The sequence below is a fragment of the Mastigoproctus giganteus genome, chromosome 9 (genome assembly GCF_048544385.1).
Source record: "Mastigoproctus giganteus isolate SK-2022 chromosome 9, ASM4854438v1, whole genome shotgun sequence".
Lineage (NCBI taxonomy): Eukaryota > Metazoa > Arthropoda > Arachnida > Uropygi > Thelyphonidae > Mastigoproctus > Mastigoproctus giganteus.
Window position 1 is genome coordinate 69,952,416 of NC_143583.1, and position 22,545 is coordinate 69,974,960.

The 22,545-nt window shown below is 41.7% G+C and overlaps 1 protein-coding gene across 1 annotated transcript in view; it reads left to right on the forward strand.

Moving 5' to 3' along the window:
• Positions 1 to 22,545, forward strand: part of RhoGAP71E (Rho GTPase activating protein at 71E) — a 358,970-nt gene that overhangs the window by 228,346 nt on the left and 108,079 nt on the right. The gene's annotated exons all lie outside the window — the stretch shown is intronic.

Genomic DNA, 22,545 nt, shown 5'->3' on the forward strand with positions numbered 1-22,545 from the left:
GCAAGAATAATTTCACTGACATGATCTAAGCAAACGTTGACATCAGAAGTTTTTAAATAGTAATCTGACCAACGGAAAGAAGAAAAGAAATCTCGCAGGTCATCCCATTTTGCATTCTTGTAATGCCAAACAACACGTGTTTGGGAATAGCCATGAGATAAAGGCTCCATTGGAGAAGAGACAATCACCAAGTTGTGATCTGAAGTGTCTAAAGGACCTCTCACTTCGACCGTGTACTTAGAAGGGTTGTTTGTGAGAAAAAGATCAAGCGTGTTGGCTGTATGATTAGGATTGTCCGGTATTCTTGTAGGTAATTGAACAATCTATGCAAGGTAATTAGTAATTGCAAAAGCCTCAGCATCTCGACCAGCTGGGTCTGTGTGACTAGGAAATGGAAGCCAGCTGGAGTTGTGAACATTTAAATCACCAAGGAAAATTACCTCACTGTTAGCAAAGTTTGACTGGAGAAAGTCAAGTTGCAAAGAGAAGTCAAAGAGCTCCAAGTGATTTGTGGAGTTGGGAGAACGGTAGAGACAACAGATGAATTTGACATAATGAGGTAGAGGGATTTTAAGCCAGAGAAGATCAAAGAGAGGAGATTCAAAATTGCCAAGTCTCTACAGGGAATATCAGAACGGACATATGCACAAGTACCACCTTTGAGGCGATGAAGGAATCATACAGCGAATAATTTGGGCAACTGAGATGAGCAGTAGTTGAATCAACCGATAATTGAGATTCTGTCAGAAAAAGTACATGGGCAGACTGCAAGTAGAAATGAACATCGTTGAGATTAGAATTGAGACCACGTATATTTGTGAAATGAATTAGAAAGTTCTTGGGAGGTTTAGATCTTTGCGCAGATAAGCTTGCTCTATTAGTTTGATAATTCATGGTGTATTTTAATAGTAAGAAAAAGGGAGTGGGACATGCTGTATGAAGTAATGAAATTTTTGGATATGGCGTACACATGGTAAGAATATACCCAGATTCTTGACATAACGTGGCCTCGACAATGCTCCCCGCATACATACTACTCGGACTCCCTCCAGTCACTATCTGGCAGAATAGAAGTAGCAAGATTATACACTAGCTGATCTGGAAGCCTCCTAGAGAGTTACCAATAGGTTCAGTCTGTTGTACTAACTAACGGCTGGCCTGCGAACACCATTTTAGAGTACCCTTGAAATGTAAGGAATATTGGATCTCGCCATGATGTTCATCATAACCTCAAAAGTCATCAATCATACTACATGATGGAAGAGACAGGGAAGGGTTGACCGGAACTTAGCTCTAGAGACTAAACATGGGTTCCACCACTTCAAGTCTCCAATAAGCAAAGTGGTGGTATTGCACTGGTTGATGAGAGTCATCTACCACCTAGTACTGCCTGGTAACATAGAGGGGCGGCATTCCTCCATGTGGTGTGGGTGCCACACCTCGACCGCTGCTTACTTTGGTTCACACCTGGGTGGTCACCAACCATGTACTTGTGCATGGAAGTTATACCCAGAATTATCAAAAGTCCCACCATCGTGAAGGTGCAAGCAGAGGATTTGGCTGTCACAGACCGTCTGGACTTTGCCGAAATTGAGTCCACTTGACTTGAGTGTCACCCGAATATCAGTTCCATCAGCGTTTCAAACTCCCAGGTAGCAAGTACAGCTTGTCTGGCATATCTGGGGGAATGTCTGTGACAACCTCAAGGACCATTCTACAACTGTCTTTCCTCAGTTTGAATCTATGCCCCCTCAAGTTCTTAATCTGAGCAAGCAGAAGAATCCCATCAGCATTGAATCCGCTCAAACCATTCAAGCCCTTATCCACCTCAATCAGATTACCTCGCTTGTGCCTAGTCTCCAGATTCTGCAATTTACCGAAATGAAGCTTTTCTTTGTAAGAGCACCCTTTGTTCCCCTCACCAGCCTTGTTGCCCTTCTCTGTACCCATTCTAGCAACTCCTCATCCTTCCTAAAATGAGGCCTCCAGACCTGTATGCAGTACTCAAGGTCTGGCCTGACTATTGCCTTGTACAACGGGATAACCAGCTCCTTGTCTTGGCTAGCAAAATTCTACTCTATCTCTACCATGTGCAATAGATGAAGGTTACTTATCACAGCGACTGATTCTACTAGTGGGCTCTGTAATGGGCAACAAATCAAATGGTGGTAATAAATAGAGCTTCATTCGCGAGATGCTCGTTCATCTGTGCTTGTTAACAGGAGAGATTTGTTCTGTTCTAGTGGAATGGGATACTCTTAAATACACTGGGCACAAGAATATTTGCTGATACTATTGAGACAATGTTAGGTGTGTCAGAAAACTGGTAGCTTAAGGGGATTCACAGACTAATAGATTAATGGTAGCCGCAGGCAGAGGTCAAAGTGAATCTTCCTCTGCTTCTATTGGAATGAGCAGCAGCCTGGAAAGCAAGTTGCTGGGGATCTCAACAATTGCAGAGAATCGTCATGAAACAAGTAAATACATAGGCTGTATTAGGGCAACTAAGAGTAATAACGGTTGCATATATACTTGCATGTATACCAATGCTAAGAGTATAGTAAATAAATTTGAAATTTGAAGTGATAGTCAGGAAATCAAAAGTGGATATTGTTGGGATATCAGAGACTTGGTGTCACACATACATGAGGAATGCAAAATTGGAATTTGGGGAGTACATTGTGTACAGAAAGGATAGACTGGATAAAAATGGAGGAGGGGTTAAGCTGTTAGTTAAGAAACACAAAATCTAAGGCAGTGCATCCAGTTGATATTAGTTGACAGTGCAATATTCAGTCAGTTTGGTGTGAAATAAGCACTGGGAAGGCAAAAATGAGGATACAAGTTTGTTATAGGCCTAATGACTCATACAGACATAGTTAGCCAGTAAATCAGAGTGTCTTATAATGAGCGATTTTAACTTCCCCGATTATTATTATTGTTGCTATTATATTGGGGGGATTCCACTCTGTGACGGGTACTGCTACCAAGTGCACAGGGTTGTTGTAATGTCTGGTGTTACTATTGGTCGAGGAAATCTTTGATTATCCTACAGGTGTTCAGGATTGTGACTTTTTGGAGTTCCTTCTAGGTGTTTTCTGGGAGACCTATTGCTGCTAGTCTGCTATGTAAGGTCTTTGGTACCATACCGGTGGTTGACACGATGATCAGGATGGTCGATACTTCTTGCATGTGCCACATCTCCTTGACCTCATGTCTCAGGTTCGTGCACTTTCTCATTTTTTCCTCATAGGTTTTCTGGACATTGCTAATGTTGGGCACAACTATATAAATCAGGTAGGTAGCCTTTTCCATCTTGTCCACAAGGGTTATATCCGGTCTGTTGTGCGGTGGTCTTATCCGTTATTATGGCATGGTCCCAATACAGTTTGTGGGTTTGGGTCTCTAGTATGCCTGGGGTTCGTACTTGTAGTATGGTACACTTTCTTTAGTCAACTGGTATTTCTGATGTATTATCCTGGCTACCTGGTCATGTCTATGAGTGTGCTCAGTCTGGGTGATCACCTTACACCCCACGGTGATGTGTTGGATCGTTTCTGAAGCCAGGTGGCATCGTTGACATGTGTCATCTGACATTCCGGGCTCCTTTGTGATGTATTTTCTTTTCTATAGTTTCTGGTGTTGATTACCTGGCCTTGAATGGCCAGCATGAATCCTTCAGTCTCGGGGAAGAGTGTACCCTTGTGAGCCGTGCATTGGAAGCAATGTTATCGATGTGATCTTGATGGAGGTCATTGTAGTGTCTGGCATGGCGTCTTCTTTGCCCTTCTTTCTAGCTTCATTTCTTGTGCCATCTGTGTGGGAGGGGGCTCTTTGCTTAGGTTGAGTGGGGGTGTACCACTTATCTATCTTCCTTATGGCCTGGTGGTGTGGTGTTGTTCTCGAAGTTATCCTTCAGGTTAACTATCGCTGTTTTCTGTTGCTCTATCAGGCCCCTTCCTCCCTTTTTCCGAGCTATTGTTAGACTCTCCACTGCTGACTTTGGGTGGTGTTGGCAGCTCTTGGTCATCATTGTCCTTGTCTTTTGCATGATATCTTCTAGATCAGTGTTAGTCCAATCTATGACCGCGAAAGTGTATATTAGTACTGTGGCTGCATAGGTGTTTATCGCCTTAACTGTGTTCCCTCCATTCAATTTTGCTTTTAGCAGGCTTCTGAGTCTCTGGTGATATTTTTCGGTCAGGCACTTCTTGATTTCCTTGTGTTCTAACTGCTGAGCCTGCATCATCCCTAGGTATTTATAGGTCTCTCCTTCTGTCATAGCTTCAATCTCTTTAACAGTCAGCAGCTGGTAGTTTTGGCCAACCAATTTTCCCTGGTGCAGTGTGTGGGTCTTGCATTTGTCTAGACAAAATTCCATCCTGATATCCTTGCTGAATTCTTCAGTGATATGGATTAGTTGCTGGAGTTGCTTCTCGGTTGCTGCGTAGAGCTTGATGTCATCCATGTACATCAGGTGGGTGAGGGTGTACAGGTTCTTTCTTCCTTCTTTAAGGTTATATCCATACTTGCTGCCATTAAGCATGGTGGATAGTGGGTTGAGTGCTAGACAGAACCACAGTGGGCTCAGAGCATCTACCTGAAAGATTCCTCTTCTAATGGGGCTTGGCCTGTTTGTGATGTTCTCGACCTTAATGGTACTCCATTTCACCATTGTTGTTCCTAGGAAGTTTGTCACTATCGGATTGACCTTGTAGATCTTTAGGGTCTCTATTAGCCAGCTATGAGGTACGGAGTCGGAGGTCTTGCAGTAATCGATGTAGGCCGTGTATAGGTTCCAGTGCTTCTTGAAGACTTACTCCATAATTGTGGCATTTATGGTTAATTGCTCCTTGCATCCTTTGCTCTTCTGCTTGCATCCTTTCTGCTGTTCAGCCATTATGTTCTGACTACTCTCTAAGTGGTCTGATATCTTCTTGGTTATGCAGCTGGTCAGGATCTTGTACATCGTTGGGAGGCAGATGATTTGCCTGTACTTTGTCGGGTTTCTTGTATCTTTGTCTTTAGGCTTCAGATATGTGACTCCTTCGGTGAGAAACTTCGGGATTGTCTCCGGGTGCCTTATCATTCGAGTGAACTGCTCTGCTAGGTGCTTGTGTGTGCAGGTGAGCTTCTTGTACCAGTAGGTGTGGATGTTATCGATTCCTGGGGTATGCCAGTTGTGGGTGTTCCTGATCGACTGTTTTACTTCTTCTCGAATCTCCCACTCTCTCATCTCTTGTATGTCCTTGGTTTTCTTCCATTCTACTTCTATCCAGGGTGGTATGCTGTTATGTCTTACTTCACTGCTCCAGATATTTCCCCAGAACTCCTCAATCATCTTTTTCTCAGGTGGTCTGTATCCTGCTTTTGCATCTTCACCCAGTTTCCTGTAGAAAGCTCTTTTGTCCTCATCGAAGATTCAGTTTATTTTCCTCTGGGAGCTCTCTTTGTATCGGTGTAGTCTCTTGCTGAATGCATTAGCATTAGTAGAGGCATATGATGCAAGAAAGAAAGCTTATGCAGCATCAGCCAAAAAAAAAAAAAAAAAAAAAAAAAACACTTCCACTTCACCCCACCATTCGTTCAAAATACCTGTCCAGCTGAGCCTTAAATTTATTTAGGCTATCAACTTCCACGACAAGGGATGAAGTCTGTTCCACCAACCAACTACCCGCTGGCTATAGGCAAATTACCGCATTTCTATCCTACATCTATCCTTCCTCAATTTGAATTTATGCCCTCTCAGGTGATTATTCTGAGGAAGAGGAAGAATCCCATCAGCATTGAGCATGCTCAAACCATTCAAGGCTTTATACACCTCAATCAGATCACCTTGCTGGTGCCTATTCTCCAGACACTGTAATTTGCAAAACTTAAGCCTTTCTTTGTAAGAACACTCCTTTGTTCCATTCACTAATCTTGTTGCCCTTCTCTGTACTCGTTCCAGCAGCTCTACATCCTTCTTGAAATGAGGCCTCTAGACCTGTATACAGTACTCAAGGTGTGGCCTGACCATTGCCTTATACAAGGGAATAATCACCTCCTTATCCCTGCTAGAAATATTCCTGTATATCATTGACAAGACACCATGAGCTACTCTTGCAGCCCATCTGCACTGCTCAGAGAACTTCATATCTGCCTGCACAATTACCCCCAGGTCCTTTTCATTCTCTACCACTGTCAGTGTAGTACCACAGAGTTGATACGTTGCTCTGGGGTTGCTGTTTCCCATATGTAGTACTTTACATTTGTCAATGTTAAACTTCATTTGCCACCTCTCAGCCCATCTGCTCAACCTTTCCAGATCCTGTTGCAGCAGCATACTGTCAGTAGTGTCCTTGACAACCCTGCCAACCTTTGTATCGTCTGCAAACTTGGACATTAAGCTTGATATACCATCATCAATATCATTTATAAATACAGAAAACAATAATGGACCCAACACTGAACCCTGAGGGACTCCACTAATAACATTAGTCCACGATGAGCAGTATCCATTGATTACCACTCTGTCTTCTCCTCCTCAACCACCCCTTTATCCATAGCAGCAATTTGCCTCCAATGCCACACTGCTCCAATTTGTGCAGCAGTCTTCCATGTGCAACAGTATCAAAAGCCTTTCTAAGATTCAAGTATATAATATCAAAGTTATTCCCTACATCCAGTTCTTTTATGATTGCATCATAGTATCCAATCAAATTGTTCAGGCAAAACTTCCCCTTAACAAAACCATGCTGTGTCTGAGCTATAACTGAAGTCTTGTCTAGATGATCCTGCAGTGCTTCTTTAACCAGTGCCTCCATTAATTTTCCTGGAACAGAAGTTAAACTCGCAGGTCCATAATTACTTGTGTCAGCCTTTGATCCTCCTTTGTGAATTGGGGTCACATTTGCACAACTCCAGTCTGTGGGTACCTCCCCTGAGTTCAAAGAAACTCTCATAATTATGGCTAAGAGTTTGCTTACTTCCTTTGAGGGCACCTCCATAGCCAGGTGGGAAGGAGCAGCAGTGCGTAGCACACGCTTCTTGATTAGAACTGGGTTTGAGCCCGTCACCACCAAATACAGAGGATGCGGAAAGGTGACGGAATGACCACCGCATATCCCGGAGGAATGTGGCCTTAGTTCTTAATGATCCTAAAAACCAAAACAACAAACAACAACAACTTCCTTTGCTGCCTCCTTTAATATAACTGGATAGATCCCATTCGCCCCAGGTGCATTATGTTTATCTTCAACAATTTCTCCTCCACTTTCCTCTCAGTTATTACATGATTCTCTAGCTTACTGCTAGAGTTGAATATACCTCTTTCATTCCCCTCGCTGAATAACTCCTCATGTGTAAATGTCGATGCAAAATATTCATTTAGTTTGTTAGCTACCTGAGCAGGATCAACAGTTGAACCATCGATATCAAGTCGACCAATCTGATTCATCCCCTTCCTTCTAGAGTTTACATGAGTAAAGAACTCTTTGCTGTTTTTCTTTGCATCCTTTGCCAAAGATTTCTTATAATCTGCCTTTGCCTGCCTCCTTTGTCACTTGGTTACAGACCAGCTTATATCTGTCATAGGCTTCTGTGTCACGTGTTAATTTATATGTATCCCATACATTTTTTTTCTCTGCCATGTGTCTCATTAGTTCATCTGACATCCATTTAAGCCTAAACCTTGAACAATATTTCTTAGTTCGTATGTAAAGCCTAGTAGCTTCCAAGATAAGTTCTTTGAATGCTTCCCATTTTGAATTTGCTGTTGGTAACATCTTCAGTTGGTCCCACTGTATAGAATTTAAGTACTGTCTCAGACCATCGTAGTCGCCTTTATGGAAGCAATAACCCTTCCCTTTACCCCTAATGGTAGTTATCTCTTTGAGTAAATCCCGCTTCAGCACACTGTGATCACTGCCACCTAGTGGTTCATTTATCTGCAGATTCTTAATGCACGAAGAATCACTGCTGATAATCAAATCAAGAGTATTACTCCCTCTAGTTGCCTCCCGAACATGCTGATGTAGAAAACAATCATGCAATAAATCCACAAAAGCCTTGCTAGCGTGTGAGTGACCAACCACAAATTCCAGTCAATATCTGAGAAATTAAAATCCCCCATTATAACACTCTCTGATTTACTGGCCCACTCTATTTCCCTGTGCAGTTTCTTATTATACTCATCAGAGTCGTTAGGCCAATAGCACACTCCTACTCTCAATTTTGATCTCCCAATGCTTATGTCACACCAAACAGACTCTACACTGCACTGTCCAGTGATATCGACTAGCTTCACTTCCTTGGATTTTATGTTTCTTAACTAATAACATAACCCCTCCTCCCTTCCTATCCTGTCTATCCTTTCTGTAGACGTTGTACTCCCCAAATTCCAGTTCTGAATTCCTTATATCTGTGCGACACCATGTCTCTGATATCCCAACAATATCCGCATTTGATGCTTTGAGCAATACCTCAAATTCATCAAATTTATTTACCAAACTCCTAGCATTGGTGTACACGCAAGTATACATGCACCTGTTTTTATTCTTAGTTACCCTAACACAATCCATCTGTTTATGTGTACCGCAATGACTCCAGGCAGTCTCTGAAATATCCTGCATCTTGTTTTTCAGGCTTCTGCTCATTCCAATAGAAGCAGTGCCAGAATCACTTTCACCTCTGCTAGTGGCTACTGTTAATCCGTTAGTCTTTGAATTTCCCCAAGCTAGCAGTTTTCTGACCCACCTAACACTGCCTCGATAGCATCAGCAAATATTCTTGCACCCTTTCTATTTAAGTGTATCTCAGCCTGTATAAGCAGAGTCTCCTGTTAACAAGTACAGTCCAGGCTGAAAAAAAATCTACCCCTTGAGCCTTGCACAATCTTTCCAGACCGAATTGATCGACAAGGCTCTCATCATATACTCCCTCCTATCGTGTCTGGGCAGAATTGCAGACACTTTCAAATTCAACCCTAATTCATGGCTTTTTTTCAACAGTGACCTGTACTTGTTAAGTAATTCTACCGGTCTCCTACTCTTGACATCATTAGTGCCAACGTGTACAACTATATCACCTTTTGTGCCCTTAAAAGATGATATCCGCTCTACAACGTCATCAACCTTTTTCCCTGGCCGACATACCCTGGTCCTGTTCCACCTATCCTTTTTACAAAGCATGTTCCCCATTTCCCTGACAATAGTCACCAACGACTACTAGTTCCTGTGGGACCAGCACATTCTGCCCTGGGGATTGCCGCTGTGTTGCATAATGAACAAGTGCAAGCTCTGGCATTGATGTGGGCAGCTGAGAGCTTGATGGGGCCTCTCAATTTAGAGGGCATACACTCTGTCCTTCAAGCTCTCATATAGGCCTATAACAATGCTGAGTTGTTGCCTGATTTCGTTATACTCCTTGCATCGCGCGCGCACACACAAAGACATCCCACATGGCAATATCATGTCCCATACCTGATTACTCCACAAACGTCATGCAAGCAGTGCATTTTAAAAGGCTGTGATTCAGAGGGCAACTGCCACCCTCAGTTCTCCTCTGAGCCACAGCACTCCCATTAGCTTGAGCCTTTTGCTTTGCTGCTCTGGTCTGAGTCATGATTTCGATTTAATTTCAATAAAATTTCAATTTCAGTACAAAATTATAACCCTAAACTTGTATCCCAACACAGTTATAACGGTATATATATTTTTTCAGTATCAAGTATTAATTATCTACGAGTTCCCTTTATATAACTTCCGTATAAAGTTATGTATTAATTAATTATGTTACGTTTGTAATCTAAGTCGTTATATATATTTAGTTAAAAGTACAATTTAATTGACAACTGAGTTTAAGAAGTTTAATAGATTTTACTGATTAATTGACAATATTATACTATACTATACTAACGCTATCTAGTTCGGAATATAACGTATCGAATAACAAAGGCAGCAAGTTACGAACGGTAAATCTACCGACACTTAAGTATTGATTAACTTCCAAATCTCGCTGTCTCAATTCAGAATAAACTAACGATCCTGACTAGGTCTATAAGCTACTTATAGAAAATAATTTGATTTAAAAAATGGTCAATAAAGCGGCTAAATATGGCTAAAAAACTTCTCGTTCTGCAACTTGTAACACCTTGTAACCTGCAACTTGCAACACGTGGATTTGATACCCTTACCGATACTTTTATACAATTACAAGGCCGAGTAAAGAATAAATACAACAGATTAATCAGAAAATCACAAAATAATGCTATACTACTAAATTTAAATCAAAGTTTTAGAAAAACAATAATTTCAAATCAATAAATAAGAAAAATCCACTTAGCGGCTTTGAACACGTCTGGCTCCCACTCAATGCGAGAAGGTTCTGCTTCAGTGTGTCCAAGTATTTTCCTATTCTCTGATTTCTGGTCATGTTTGCTGTGGACACTCTCTCTCTTGAGGATGCTCTTCACCTTTCCATTCAGTTTCTTACTTCTATTGCCCTGTTGGTACTGGGGCAACTGACCTATCTTGACTCTTAATTCTTCTATTTTCTGCTGAAGTCTTCTTTCCCAAGCTGACGGTTCCTTCTGCTTTCAGTTCTTCTGCTGCTGGTCTCTTGTTTCTTTTCCATTAATCCTAGTAGCTGCTATGGCAGCACAGTATACAGCTGTGTGGATAGCCTCCAGCATTGACCATTGTTGTTAAGGTAATGTGGCATTATTTGCCGATTGAGGTGGTCTGTTACTCTCCACAGGATTTTATTTGGCCTCTGCTTAGGTATCACGTGGGTTCTTGTGGGGTCCATTCCTTCGAATTCTGTTAGGGACTTCTTCCACTCGTCTTCTGTTCTGGATATCATAATGACTTTGTCTCTTTCAACTTCAGGTATAATGGGTTGTATTTCGTCTTGCTCTGCCTAGCCATATTGACCATATTCTTTGTGCTTTATAGTTGATCGCTGACATCCTGCTTGATTTTTTTCCAAGATGGCAGGAGCTATTAGGTTCTTCGTAACGATGGTCCTTCTTTGGAGCCAAGTGGGCGGGAGCAGCAGTGCATACCACACGCTTCTTGATTAGACCGGGGTTCGAGCCTATGCCTACCAAATACGAAGGATACCGAAAGGTCAGGGAATGGCCACCGCATATCCCCTCGGAGCAATATGGCCTTAGTTGCTAATGCTCCTAAAAAACAAATAACAAACGAACGGTCCTTCTTTGGTCTGCTAATTGCTGTTCGGTGACCTGAATATCTGGGTATCGTTCCAACCACTTGGTATGTAGTTGCAACCCCTGTACATTCTATTATTGTTATTACAATTAACCTTATGGTGCAAGGAAGCCTGAGACTTTTGCTGCACCAGCCAAAAAAAAAATTTCTGAGTTACGAGAGAGAGAGAGAGAGAGAGAGAGAGAGAGACACACAGACAAAAATAGAAGGGAATCACGAAGAAAGAGAAGAATTCAGAACACTGGGTGTGCCAAGTCCATACTCACCAGATGTGAGCCCCTGGGGCTGATATTGACTGGTACTTGTAGGTTGGTCAGTTGCACACTAGCAAGACTTTTTTGTGGATTTACCTGCAGATTATTTTCTACAGCATCATGTTCGAGAGGCAACCAGAGGAAGTAATACTCTTAATCTGATTATCAGCAGTGATTATTCATGCATTAAGAATCTGCAGATAAAAGGACCACTAGGTTGAAAGTAATCAATGTATTGATTTGGGATTTTCTTAACGATGTGAGTATCATCAAGGATAAAGGGAAGAGTTTTCTTTCATAAAGGTGACTATGGTGGCTTCAGACAATTTTTAAATTCTATACAAACTTATGTTACCCAACACCAAATTCTAAATGGGAAGCATTAAAGGAAGTAATCTTGGAAGCTACTAGGCTTTTTGTCCCAACTAAGAAATACTATTCAAGATTTACACCCAAATGGATGTCAGGTGAACTAATGAGACTCGTGGCAAAGAAGAAAAATGCATGGGATGCATATAAATTTTCAGGCAACACAGAAGCCTATGATAGATATAAGCTAGTCTGTAATCAAGTCACAAAGGAGGTTAGGCAAGTGAAGGCAGATTATGAGAAATCTTGGCAGAGGATGCAAAGAGAGACAGCAAAGACTTCTTTACTTATGTAAACTGTAGAAGGAAGGGAATAAATCGAATTGGTCCATTTCATATCAATGGTTCATGCAAAGATGTCTTTTTTTTTTTTTATGAAAACTGCAAACACAAAAGGTATCAAAACCTATAGTACTTAATACCGTGCATGAGTTGAAGTATGGGAGGGATGCTGGAAACTTTGCTCTAGAGACTAAACATGGGTTTCACCACTTCAAGCCTCCAAAAAGCAAAGTGGTGGTATTTCTCTGGTTGATGAAAGTCATCTACCACCTATCTGACAAACTGAATGAGTATTTTGCATCTACATGCACACATGAGGAATTCTGTAGGGGCGGAAGATTATTAAACTCTAACAGGAAGCTAAATGATTTTGTAATAACTGAGAGCAAAGTGCAGGAGAAATTGTTGAAGTTAAGCATAAGAAAGGCACCTGATGTGAATAGCATCTATCCAGTTATATTAAAGTATGTGGCAAAGGAAGTAGGCAAACCCTCAGCCATAACTAAGAAAGCATCCCTTGACTCAGGAGAGGTCCCCATGGACTGGAGATGTGCAAATGTATCTCCATTTCAAAAAGGGGACAAAGAGTGGCACGAGTCATTACAGACCTGTTAATTTAACTTCTGTTCTGGGGAAAATAATGGAGTCACTGGTTAAAGAAGAATTGCAGGATCATCTAGACAAGGCTGCAGTAATAATTCAGATACAGAATGAGTTTGTTAAGGAGAAATCTTGTCTGACCAAATTACTGTCATTATTGTTATTAACAACCCTGCCGACCTTCTTATCGTCTGCAGACTTGGACATTAAGCCTGATACAGTATACCATCATTGATATCATTAATGAATACAGAAAACAACAATGGACCCAACACTGAAACCTGGGGGGGCTCCACTAATAATATTAGTCCACAAAGAGCAGTATCCATTGAATACAACTCTGTCTTCTCCCACTCAACCATCCCTTTATCCATACCAGCAATTTGCCTCTAGTGCCACACTGCTCCAAATTATGCAGTAGTCTTCCATGTGCAACAGTATCAAAAGGCTTTCTAAGATCCAAATATATGATATCAAAATTATTCTTTGGATCCAGTTCCTTTGTTACCACATCATAGTATCCAATCAAATTGGTCAGACAAGACTTCCCCTTAACAAAACCATGCTGTGTCCAAGCTATAACTGAGGTCTTGTCTAGATAATCCTGCAGTGCTTCTTTAACCAGTGCCTCCATTAATTTCCCTGGAACAAAGTTAAACTAACAAGTCTGTAATTACTTGTGTGTTACCCTTTGATCCTCCATTGTGAATTGGGGTCACATTTGCACATTCCCAGTCCATGAGTACCTCCCCTGAGTCCAAGGAAGCTCTCATAATTATGGCTAAGAGTCTGCTGCCTCCTTTAATATAACTGGATAGATCCCATTCACCCCAGGTGCATTATGTTTATCTTCAACAATTTCTCCTCCACTTTGCTCTCAGTTATTACAAAATCATCTAGCTCACTGCCAGAGTTTGATTTACCTCTGGCATTCCCCTACCTGAATAACTCCTCATGTGTGATGTAAATGCATCCTCATGAGGATACATTTACATCACACGAGGTCAGGGAGCTAACAAACTAAAATACTCATTTAGTTTGTTAGCTACCTGACCAGGATCATCAACAGTTGAACCATCACTATCAAGTGGACCAGTCTAATTCATCCCCTTCTTTCTAGAGTTTTCATAAGTAAAGAACTCTTTGCTGTTTTTCTTTGCATCCTTTGCCGAAGATTTCTCGTAATCTGCCTTTGCCTGACTAACATCCTTTGTAACTTGGTTACAGACCAGCTTATATCTATAATAGGCTTCTGTGTCACATATTAATTTATATGTATCCCATGCATTTTTCTTCTCTGTCATATGTCTCATTAGTTCATCTGACATCCATTTAGGCCTAAACTGGAGCAATATATTTTAGTTGGTATGAAAAGCCTAGTAGCTTCCAAGATTAATTCTTTGAATGCTTCCCATTTTGAATTTGCTGTTGGTAACATCATCAGTTGGTCCCACCTTATAGAATTTAAATACTGTCTCAGACTACCGTAGTCATCTTTTATGAAAGCAAAAACCCTTCCCTTTACCCCTGATGGTAGTTAACCCTTTGAGTAAATCCCCCTTCAGCGCAATTTTATCACTGCCTCTTAGTGGTTCCTTTATCTGCAGATTCCTAATGCATGAAGAATCACTACTGATAATCAGATCAAGAGTATTACTCCCTCTAGTTGCAACCCGAACATGCTGCTGTAGAAAACAGTCATCCAATAAATCCACAAAAGCCTTGCTAGCTAGTGTGTGAGTGACCAACCACAAATTCCAGTCAATATCTGGGAAATTTAAATCCCCCATTGTAAGATACTCTGATTTACTGGCTCTGTTTCTCTGTACAGTTGTTTATTATGTTCCTCATCAGAGTTATTAGTTCCCTAACATACTCCTCCTCTCAATTTTGCTTTCCCAGTGCTTATGTCACACTTTAACTGACTTGACACTGCACTGTCCAGCCATGTCGACTGGCTGCACTTCCTTGGATTTTGTGTTACTTAACTAATAGCATAGCCCCTCCTCCCTTCCTATCTTGTTTATCCTTCCTGTACTCCCCAAATTTCAGTTCTACGTTCCTTATATCTGTGACACCATGTCTCTGATATCCCAACAATATCCGCCTTTGATGCTTTGAGCAATACCTCAAATTCATCAAATTTATTTACCAAACTCCTAGCATTGGTATACATCCATCTGTTCCAATTCTTAGCTACTCTAACACAGCCCATGTATTTACTTGTCCCACAATGACTCCCAACAGAATCTGAAATCCCCTGCACCTTGTTTTTCAGGCTGCTTCTCATTCCAATAGAAGCAGTGCAAGAATCGGTTTCACCTCTACTACCAGCTGCAGTTAATCTATTAGTCTGTGTATCCCCCCCCCCTCAAGCTAGCAGTTTTCCGACCTGCCTAATGCTGCCTCAATAGCATCTGCAAATATTCTACTCCTTGAGCCTTGCACAATCTCTCCAGGGCCGAATTGATCGAAAAGGCTCTCATCATATACTCCCTCCTATCATGTCTGGGCAGAATTGCAGACACTTTCAAATTCAACCCTTACTCACGCCTTTTTTTCAATATTGACCTGTACTTGTTAAGTAATTCTGCTGGTCTCCTACTCATAATATCATTAGTGCCAACGTGTACAACAATATCACCTTTTTTTTCCCTTGAAAGATATCTGCTCTACGTCATCAACCTTTTCCCCTGGCAGACATATCCTGGTTCTCTTCCATATATCCTTTTTGCACAATATATTCCCAGTTTCCCTGACAAAGAAGTCACCGACAACTTGTTCCTGTGGGAACAGTGCATTGTGCTTTGGGGGATGACGCTGTGTTGTGTGATGTTCAAGTGCAAGATCTGGCATTGATGTGGGCAGCCGGAAGCTTGATGGACCACTTAATCTAAATCCTTCGAGGGCATCCACCCTATCCTTCAAGCTCTCATATAGGCCCATAACAATGCTGAGTTGACACCAGATTTCCTCACACTCCTTAGGTCATGCACACACACTCAAGAGATTCATTCTCCTTGGCAATATCATGTCCTATTCCTGACTGCTCCAAAAACGTGAACCAAACAGTACATTTCAAAAAGCTGTGATTCAGAGGACAACTGCCCCCATTAGTTCTCCCCTGAGCCACAGCACTCAGTAAAATTTCAATACAAAAATATAACCCTAAACTTATATCCCAATGTAATTATAACACTATATATATAATCCAATTAATCCAAAAATTAAATAGAGATAAATTAATAAAAATATATATTAAAAAAAATAGTAGAAAAACTAATATATATTTCAGTATTGAGTATTATCTCCAAGTTACGTTATATTACTTTCATATCTCCTATCAAGTTATATGTATTCATTTATAATGCTATATATTCATAAAATATTGGTCATTATATGTATTTAGTTAAATAGTACAGTTCAATTAACAAGATGCAGGATATTTCAGAGACTGCTGGTAGTCAATGCAGTACAAGTAAACACATGGGTTGTGTTAGGGTAGCTAAGAATAGGAACAGGTGCATGTATACTTGCATGTACACCAATGCTAGGAGTTTGGTAAATAAATTTGATGAATTTGAGGTATTGCTTAAAACATCAAACGCAGATATTGTTGGGATATCAGAGACATGGTGTCACACAGATATAAGGAATGCAGAACTGAAATTTGGGGAGTACAATGTGTGCAGAAAGGATAGGAAGGGAGGAGGGGTTATGCTATTAGTTAAGAAAAACATAAAATCCAAGGAACTGAAACCAGTCGACATTGCTGGACAGTTCAGTGTCGAGTCAGTTTGGTGTGACATAAGCATTGGGAGATCAAAATTGAGAGTAGGAGTGTGCTATAGGCATAATGACTCTGATGAGTATAATAAGAAACTGTACAAGGAAATAGAGTGGGCCAGTAAATCAGAGAGTCTTATAATGGGGGATTTTAATTTCCCAGATATTGACTGGAATTTGTGGGTTGGTCACCCACACACTAGCAAGGCTTACCTCCCAAACATCAGCATGTTTATGAGGTAACTAGAGGGAGTAATACTCTTGATGTGATTATCAGTAGTGATCTTCATGCATTACAAATCTGCAGATAAAGGAACCACTAGGTGGCAGTGATCACAGTGTGCTGAAGTGGGATTTACTCAAAGAGGTAACTACCATCAGGGGTAAAGGGAAGGGTTTTTGCTTTCGTAAAGGCGACTACGGTGGTCTGAGACAGTATTTAAATTCTATACAGTGACACCAACTGAGGATGTTACCAACTGCAAATTCAAAATGGGAAGCATTTAAGGAACTTATCTTGGAAGCTACTAGGCTTTACATACTAACTAAGAAATATTGTTCAAGGTTTAGGCCTAAATGGATGTCAGATCAACTAATGAGACGTATGGCAGAGAAGAAAAATATATGGGATATATATAAATTAATGAGTGACATGGAAGCCTATGATAGATATAAGCTGGTCTGTAACCAAGTCACAAAGGGGATTAGGCAGACAAAGGCAGATTATGAAAAATCCTTGGCAAAGGATGCAAAGAAAAACAGAGTTCTTTACAGTGACAGATGGGCCTGGAGTACTGGGGTCCATAGTTTCAAATACATATATATACACAGTTATGCCCAGTTAATTTATTAAAGTACAAATAAAATAAAATATAAGTACAAAATTTAGTAGCTTTCGGAACACGTGTCCCTTTATCAACTGACAAACTTGAATACATTACAAGCAAATGTGGCACGTTACTCATGCGTCATTGTTGTAGCACGGACGTGTGCTGCCTTACGCCAGTGATCATCCATCAATAAAACGGTTGTCTCTAGGATGGGATGTATACGCATGCCTTTCTGGCAATTTAATGCCTTAGGGTTGTTTATTATGTTTAGTGACTCTAGCCATAGGCGGTGGCGAAAGTGTCGCACATGGTCCACTATCTCAAAGTCGCGCTTGGGGTCAAGATCGTGGTTGGTAGCCCAAAAATGTTCTGTTTTGTACTTATATTTTATTTTATTTGTACTTTAATAAATTAACTGGGCATAACTGTGTATATATATATATATATATATGTATTTGAAACTATGGACCCCCAGTACTCCCCAGGCCCATTTGTCACTATTCGATCACTTTATGGCCATAATACCTACAAACGACTGTGTGCAATTACAAAAGTCCTTCCTCTCAATAGCCCAGAACAGGCAACATTTACGCTTCGCACACAGATGCAAAAGCAATTGAATCATGCCTAAAGGATTCCGGTACAAAGCCCCGTTCCACAACTCTCACATGGATCGTGCCTGCTTTAACTTCAGCCTACGCACATTAAATTTGTGGATATCCCATCTCCACCGTGAAATCAGGAACGCTGACTACAACAAGTCCAGACTGTTACAACATCTGCAAGGTAAGGTCTCGCCTATCGTATTTACAAACCTTATACATGCCATCGGGCTAGTCAGACCTCGGATACCTACCGTTTACGCCAGCAGCGCAAGTTCATAAACTTAAGCATAGAAGCTAACTCCTTAAAGGCGAACACTCGTTCAGGCGACACGACTTCTTTCGTCTTGAATCTAAGTAACAAACAACTGTCCAACGAGCAGCTGAGTGTTTTATCAAACGGTATGAAATTCGCCGTTATACCATCGAAACCTCCCATCACACAGCTCGCTATGGGTATAGAAGCCAGTATTACCAACCTTCCCGAAGAAACTGCCAACGAGATCCGATTCAAGACTGCCGCAGTCCTCCGCAACACTCGAAAAACGTACTCAAACCTCAACCACCGCCAGCGTGCCGCCCTGTCATCTATAAGAAAAGACAACTCCATCGTTGTACTTCCCGCGGATAAAGGGCGCCGGACTGTTGTGCTGGACCGATCAGCCTACCGAGAGAAAGCCTTGGCCCTATTACTCGATCCTAACGTATATGAACCTCTACCTGATCCTCCCGTTAAAGTCTTGAAACGTCTGGAAGCAAATGTTAATAAACTTGTCCACGCATGGCTTAAAGATAAGAAGATCCCGACCGCGACTCACCATCCTCTACGTGCTACTGGCTGCCAACTACCGCAATTCTACGGATTACCAAAGATCCATAAACCGGGTATTCCTCTCAGACCTATAGTGTCTTGCTGCAGTGCCCCAACGTATGAACTGTCCAAACACATCGTGAGCCTCCTCTCGCCTCTTATAGGTAATACATCTCACACCGTTAAAAACAGCAGTGAATTTATTAACATCATTAAGGACATTTCAATCCCTGACAACTCTGTCATGGCATCATTTGACGTGGTTTCTTTATTCACCTCGATTCCCGTCCAACAGGCCGTGCACTGCGCCAGAAGGCTCCTTGAGAGCGACTTAAGCCTCCAATCCAGGACGTCACTATCCACTGATGACATCTGTACCGCCCTCAACCTATGCCTCTCTAGCAGCATCTTCACCTTTGAAGACTCACTCTACAAACAAGTACATGGCACTGCTATGGGTGCCCCTGTCAGTTCCGTAGTAGCTAACATCGCCATGGAAGATCTAGAGGAGCAGGTACACCAGAACCCACCTACACCTATTACAACGTGGTGTAGATATGTCGACGATATTTTTACCATAATACCACGTGGTTCTGAAACGGTACTACTAGAACACCTCAACTCTCTATCCAATTTCATCAAGTTTACCGTAGAATCAGAGGTGGACGGTTCGCTCCCGTTTCTGGACGTGCTAGTGCATCGCGTAGGCCCAAGTCTAGAGACCTCAGTATACCGCAAACCCATGTGGTGCGGTCAATTCACCAACTACGGGTCCGGCCACGCTCCAAGCCATCTCAATAGCACTGCCCGCACCCTATTCTCCAGGGCCTGGAGCCATTCCAGCACCGACACAATTAGACGTAACGAGATCTCCCGTGTGAAGGCGGACCTAACCAGATGCGGTTATCCATCCCATGTACTTAACAGATGCTTGTTACAGGCAGAAGAACTTACTTCCAACCCAAGACCTCCGAAGCAAGTCGGCATATCGTCTGCCTACATTCCGTACTATCCAGGAGTGTCAGGACGTATCTCGAAGATCCTGAGAAGTTACAACATCAAATGTGTGCAATTACCCGGTAAGAGCCTACGTTCACTTGTCTCCAGTGTGAAGACCCCTGTCACACCTGTCTTACGCAGCAATGTAGTGTACCGTATCACCTGTAGAGCCTGTAACAGTTGCTACGTAGGTGAGACATCGAGACGTCTCCAGGATCGCCTTATGGAACACGACAGAGCAATCCGGCTTGCCGAAACTGACCAGTCCGTGCTCGCAGAACATTTTTGGGCTACCAACCACAATCTTGACCCCAAGCGCCACTTTGAGATAGTGGACCACGCGGGACACTTTCGCCACCGCCTATGGCTAGAGTCACTAAACATAATAAACAACCCTAAGGCATTAAATCGCCAGAAAGGCATGCGTATACATCCCATCCTAGAGACAACCGTTTTATTGATGGATGATCACTGGCGTAAGGCAGCACACGTCCGTGCTACAACAATGACGCATGAGTAACGTGCCACATTTGCTTGTAATGTATTCAAATTTGTCAGTTGATAAAGGGACACGTGTTCCGAAAGCTACTGAATTTTGTACTTATATTTTATTTTATTTGTACTTTAATAAATTAACTGGGCATAACTGTGTATATATATATATATATATATATGTATTTGAGAGTTCTTTACCTATGTAAACTCTAGAAGGAAAGGGATGGATCAAATTGGTCCACTGGATATTGATGGTTCAACAGTTGAGGATCCTGATCAGGTGGCTAACAAACTAAACAAGTATTTTGCATCTACATTCACAGATGAGGAGTTATTCAGGAAGGGGAATGCCAGAGGTGAAGTAAACTCTGGCAGTGAGCTAGATGATTTTGTAATAACTGAGAGGAAAGTGGAGGAGAAATTGTTGAGGATAAACATAAAAAAGGCAGCAGGGGTGGATTGGATCTATCCGGTTATATTAAAGGAGGCAGCAAAGGAAGTAAGCTAACCCTTAGCCATAATTATGAAAGCTTCTTTGGATCAGGGGAGGTACCCATTGACTGGAGATGTGCAAATGTGACCCCAATTCACAAAGAAGGATCAAAGGCTGACACAAGTAATTATAGACATGCGAGTTTAACTTCTGTTCTAGGAAAATTAATGGAGGCACTGATTAAAGAAGCACTGCAGGATCATCTAGACAAGACTTCAGTTATAGCTCGGACACAGCATGATTTTGTTAAGGGAAAGTCTTGCCTGACCAATTTGATTGGATACTATGATGCAGTCGCAAAAGAACTGGATGCAGGGAATAACTTTGATATTATATATTTGGATCTTAGAAAGGCTTTTGATACTGTTGCACATGGAAGACTGCTGCACAAATTGGAGCAGTGTGGCATTGGAGGCAAATTGCTGCTATGGATAAACGGATGGGTGAGGGGGAGAAGACAGAGTGGTAATCCATGGACACTGCTCATCGTGGAGGAGAAATTGTTGAGGATAAACATAAAAAAGGCACCCGGGGTGGATGGGATCTATCCAGTTATATTAAAGGAGGCAGCAAAGGAAGTAAGCAAACCCCTAGCCATAATTATGAGAGCTTCTTTGGACTCAGGGGAGGTACCCATAGACTGGAGATATGCAAATGTAACCCCAATTCACAAAGGAGGATCAAAGGCTGACACAAGTAATTATAGACCTGTTAGTTTAACTTTGGTTCCAGGAAAATTAATGGAGGCACTAGTTAAAGAAGCACTGCAGGATCATCTAACGAAGCACTGCAGGATCAACACTGAACCCTGAGTTCCTCAGGGTTCAGCGTTGGGTCCATTGTTGTTTTCTGTATTTATAAATGATATTGATGATGGTATATCAAGCTTAATGTCCAAGTTTGCAGAAGATACAAAGGTTGGCAGGGTTGTTAAGGACACTACTGATGCTATGCTGCTGCAACAGGATCTGGAAAGGTTGAGCAGATGGGCTGAGAGGTGGCAAATGAAGTTTAACATTGACAAATGTAAAGCGCTACATATGGGAAACAGTAACCTCAGATAAACGTATCAACTCTGTAGTACTACGCCGACAGTGGTAGAGAATGAAAAGGACCAGGGGGTAATTGTGCAGGCAGATATGAAGTTCTCTAAGCAGTGCAGACGAGCTGCAAGAGTAGCTCATGGTGTCTTGTCAATGATATACAGGAATTTTTCTAGCAGTGATAGGGATGTGATTATTCCCTTGTATAAGGCATTGGTCAGGCCACACCTTGAGTGCTGTATACAGGTCTGGAGGCCTCATTTCAAGAAGGATGTAGAGCTGCTGGAACAAGTACAGAGAAGGGCAACAAGATTAGTGAATGGAACAAAGGGTTGCTCTTACGAAGAAAGGCTTAAGTTTTGCAAATTACAGAGTCTGGAGACTAGGCATCGGCGAGGTGATCTGATAGAGGTGTATAAGGCTTTGAATGGCTTGAGCATGCTCAATGTCGATGGGATTCTTCCTCTTGCTCAGAATAATCACCTGAGAGGGCATAAATTCAAATTGAGGAAGGACGGATGTCGGATAGATGTGCAGAAATTTGCCTTTAGCCAGCGGGCAGTTGGTTTGTGGAATAGACTTCCATCACTTGTTGTTGAAGTTGATAGCCTAAATAAATAAGGCTCAGCTGGACAGGTATTTCGAACGAACGGAGGGGTGAACTGGGAGTAGTGGTTGTGTTTTTTTTTCTTGTTTTTTTTTGGCTGATGCTGAATAAGCTTGCTTTCTTGCACATGTGCCTATGCTAGTGGACTAATGTTATTAGTGG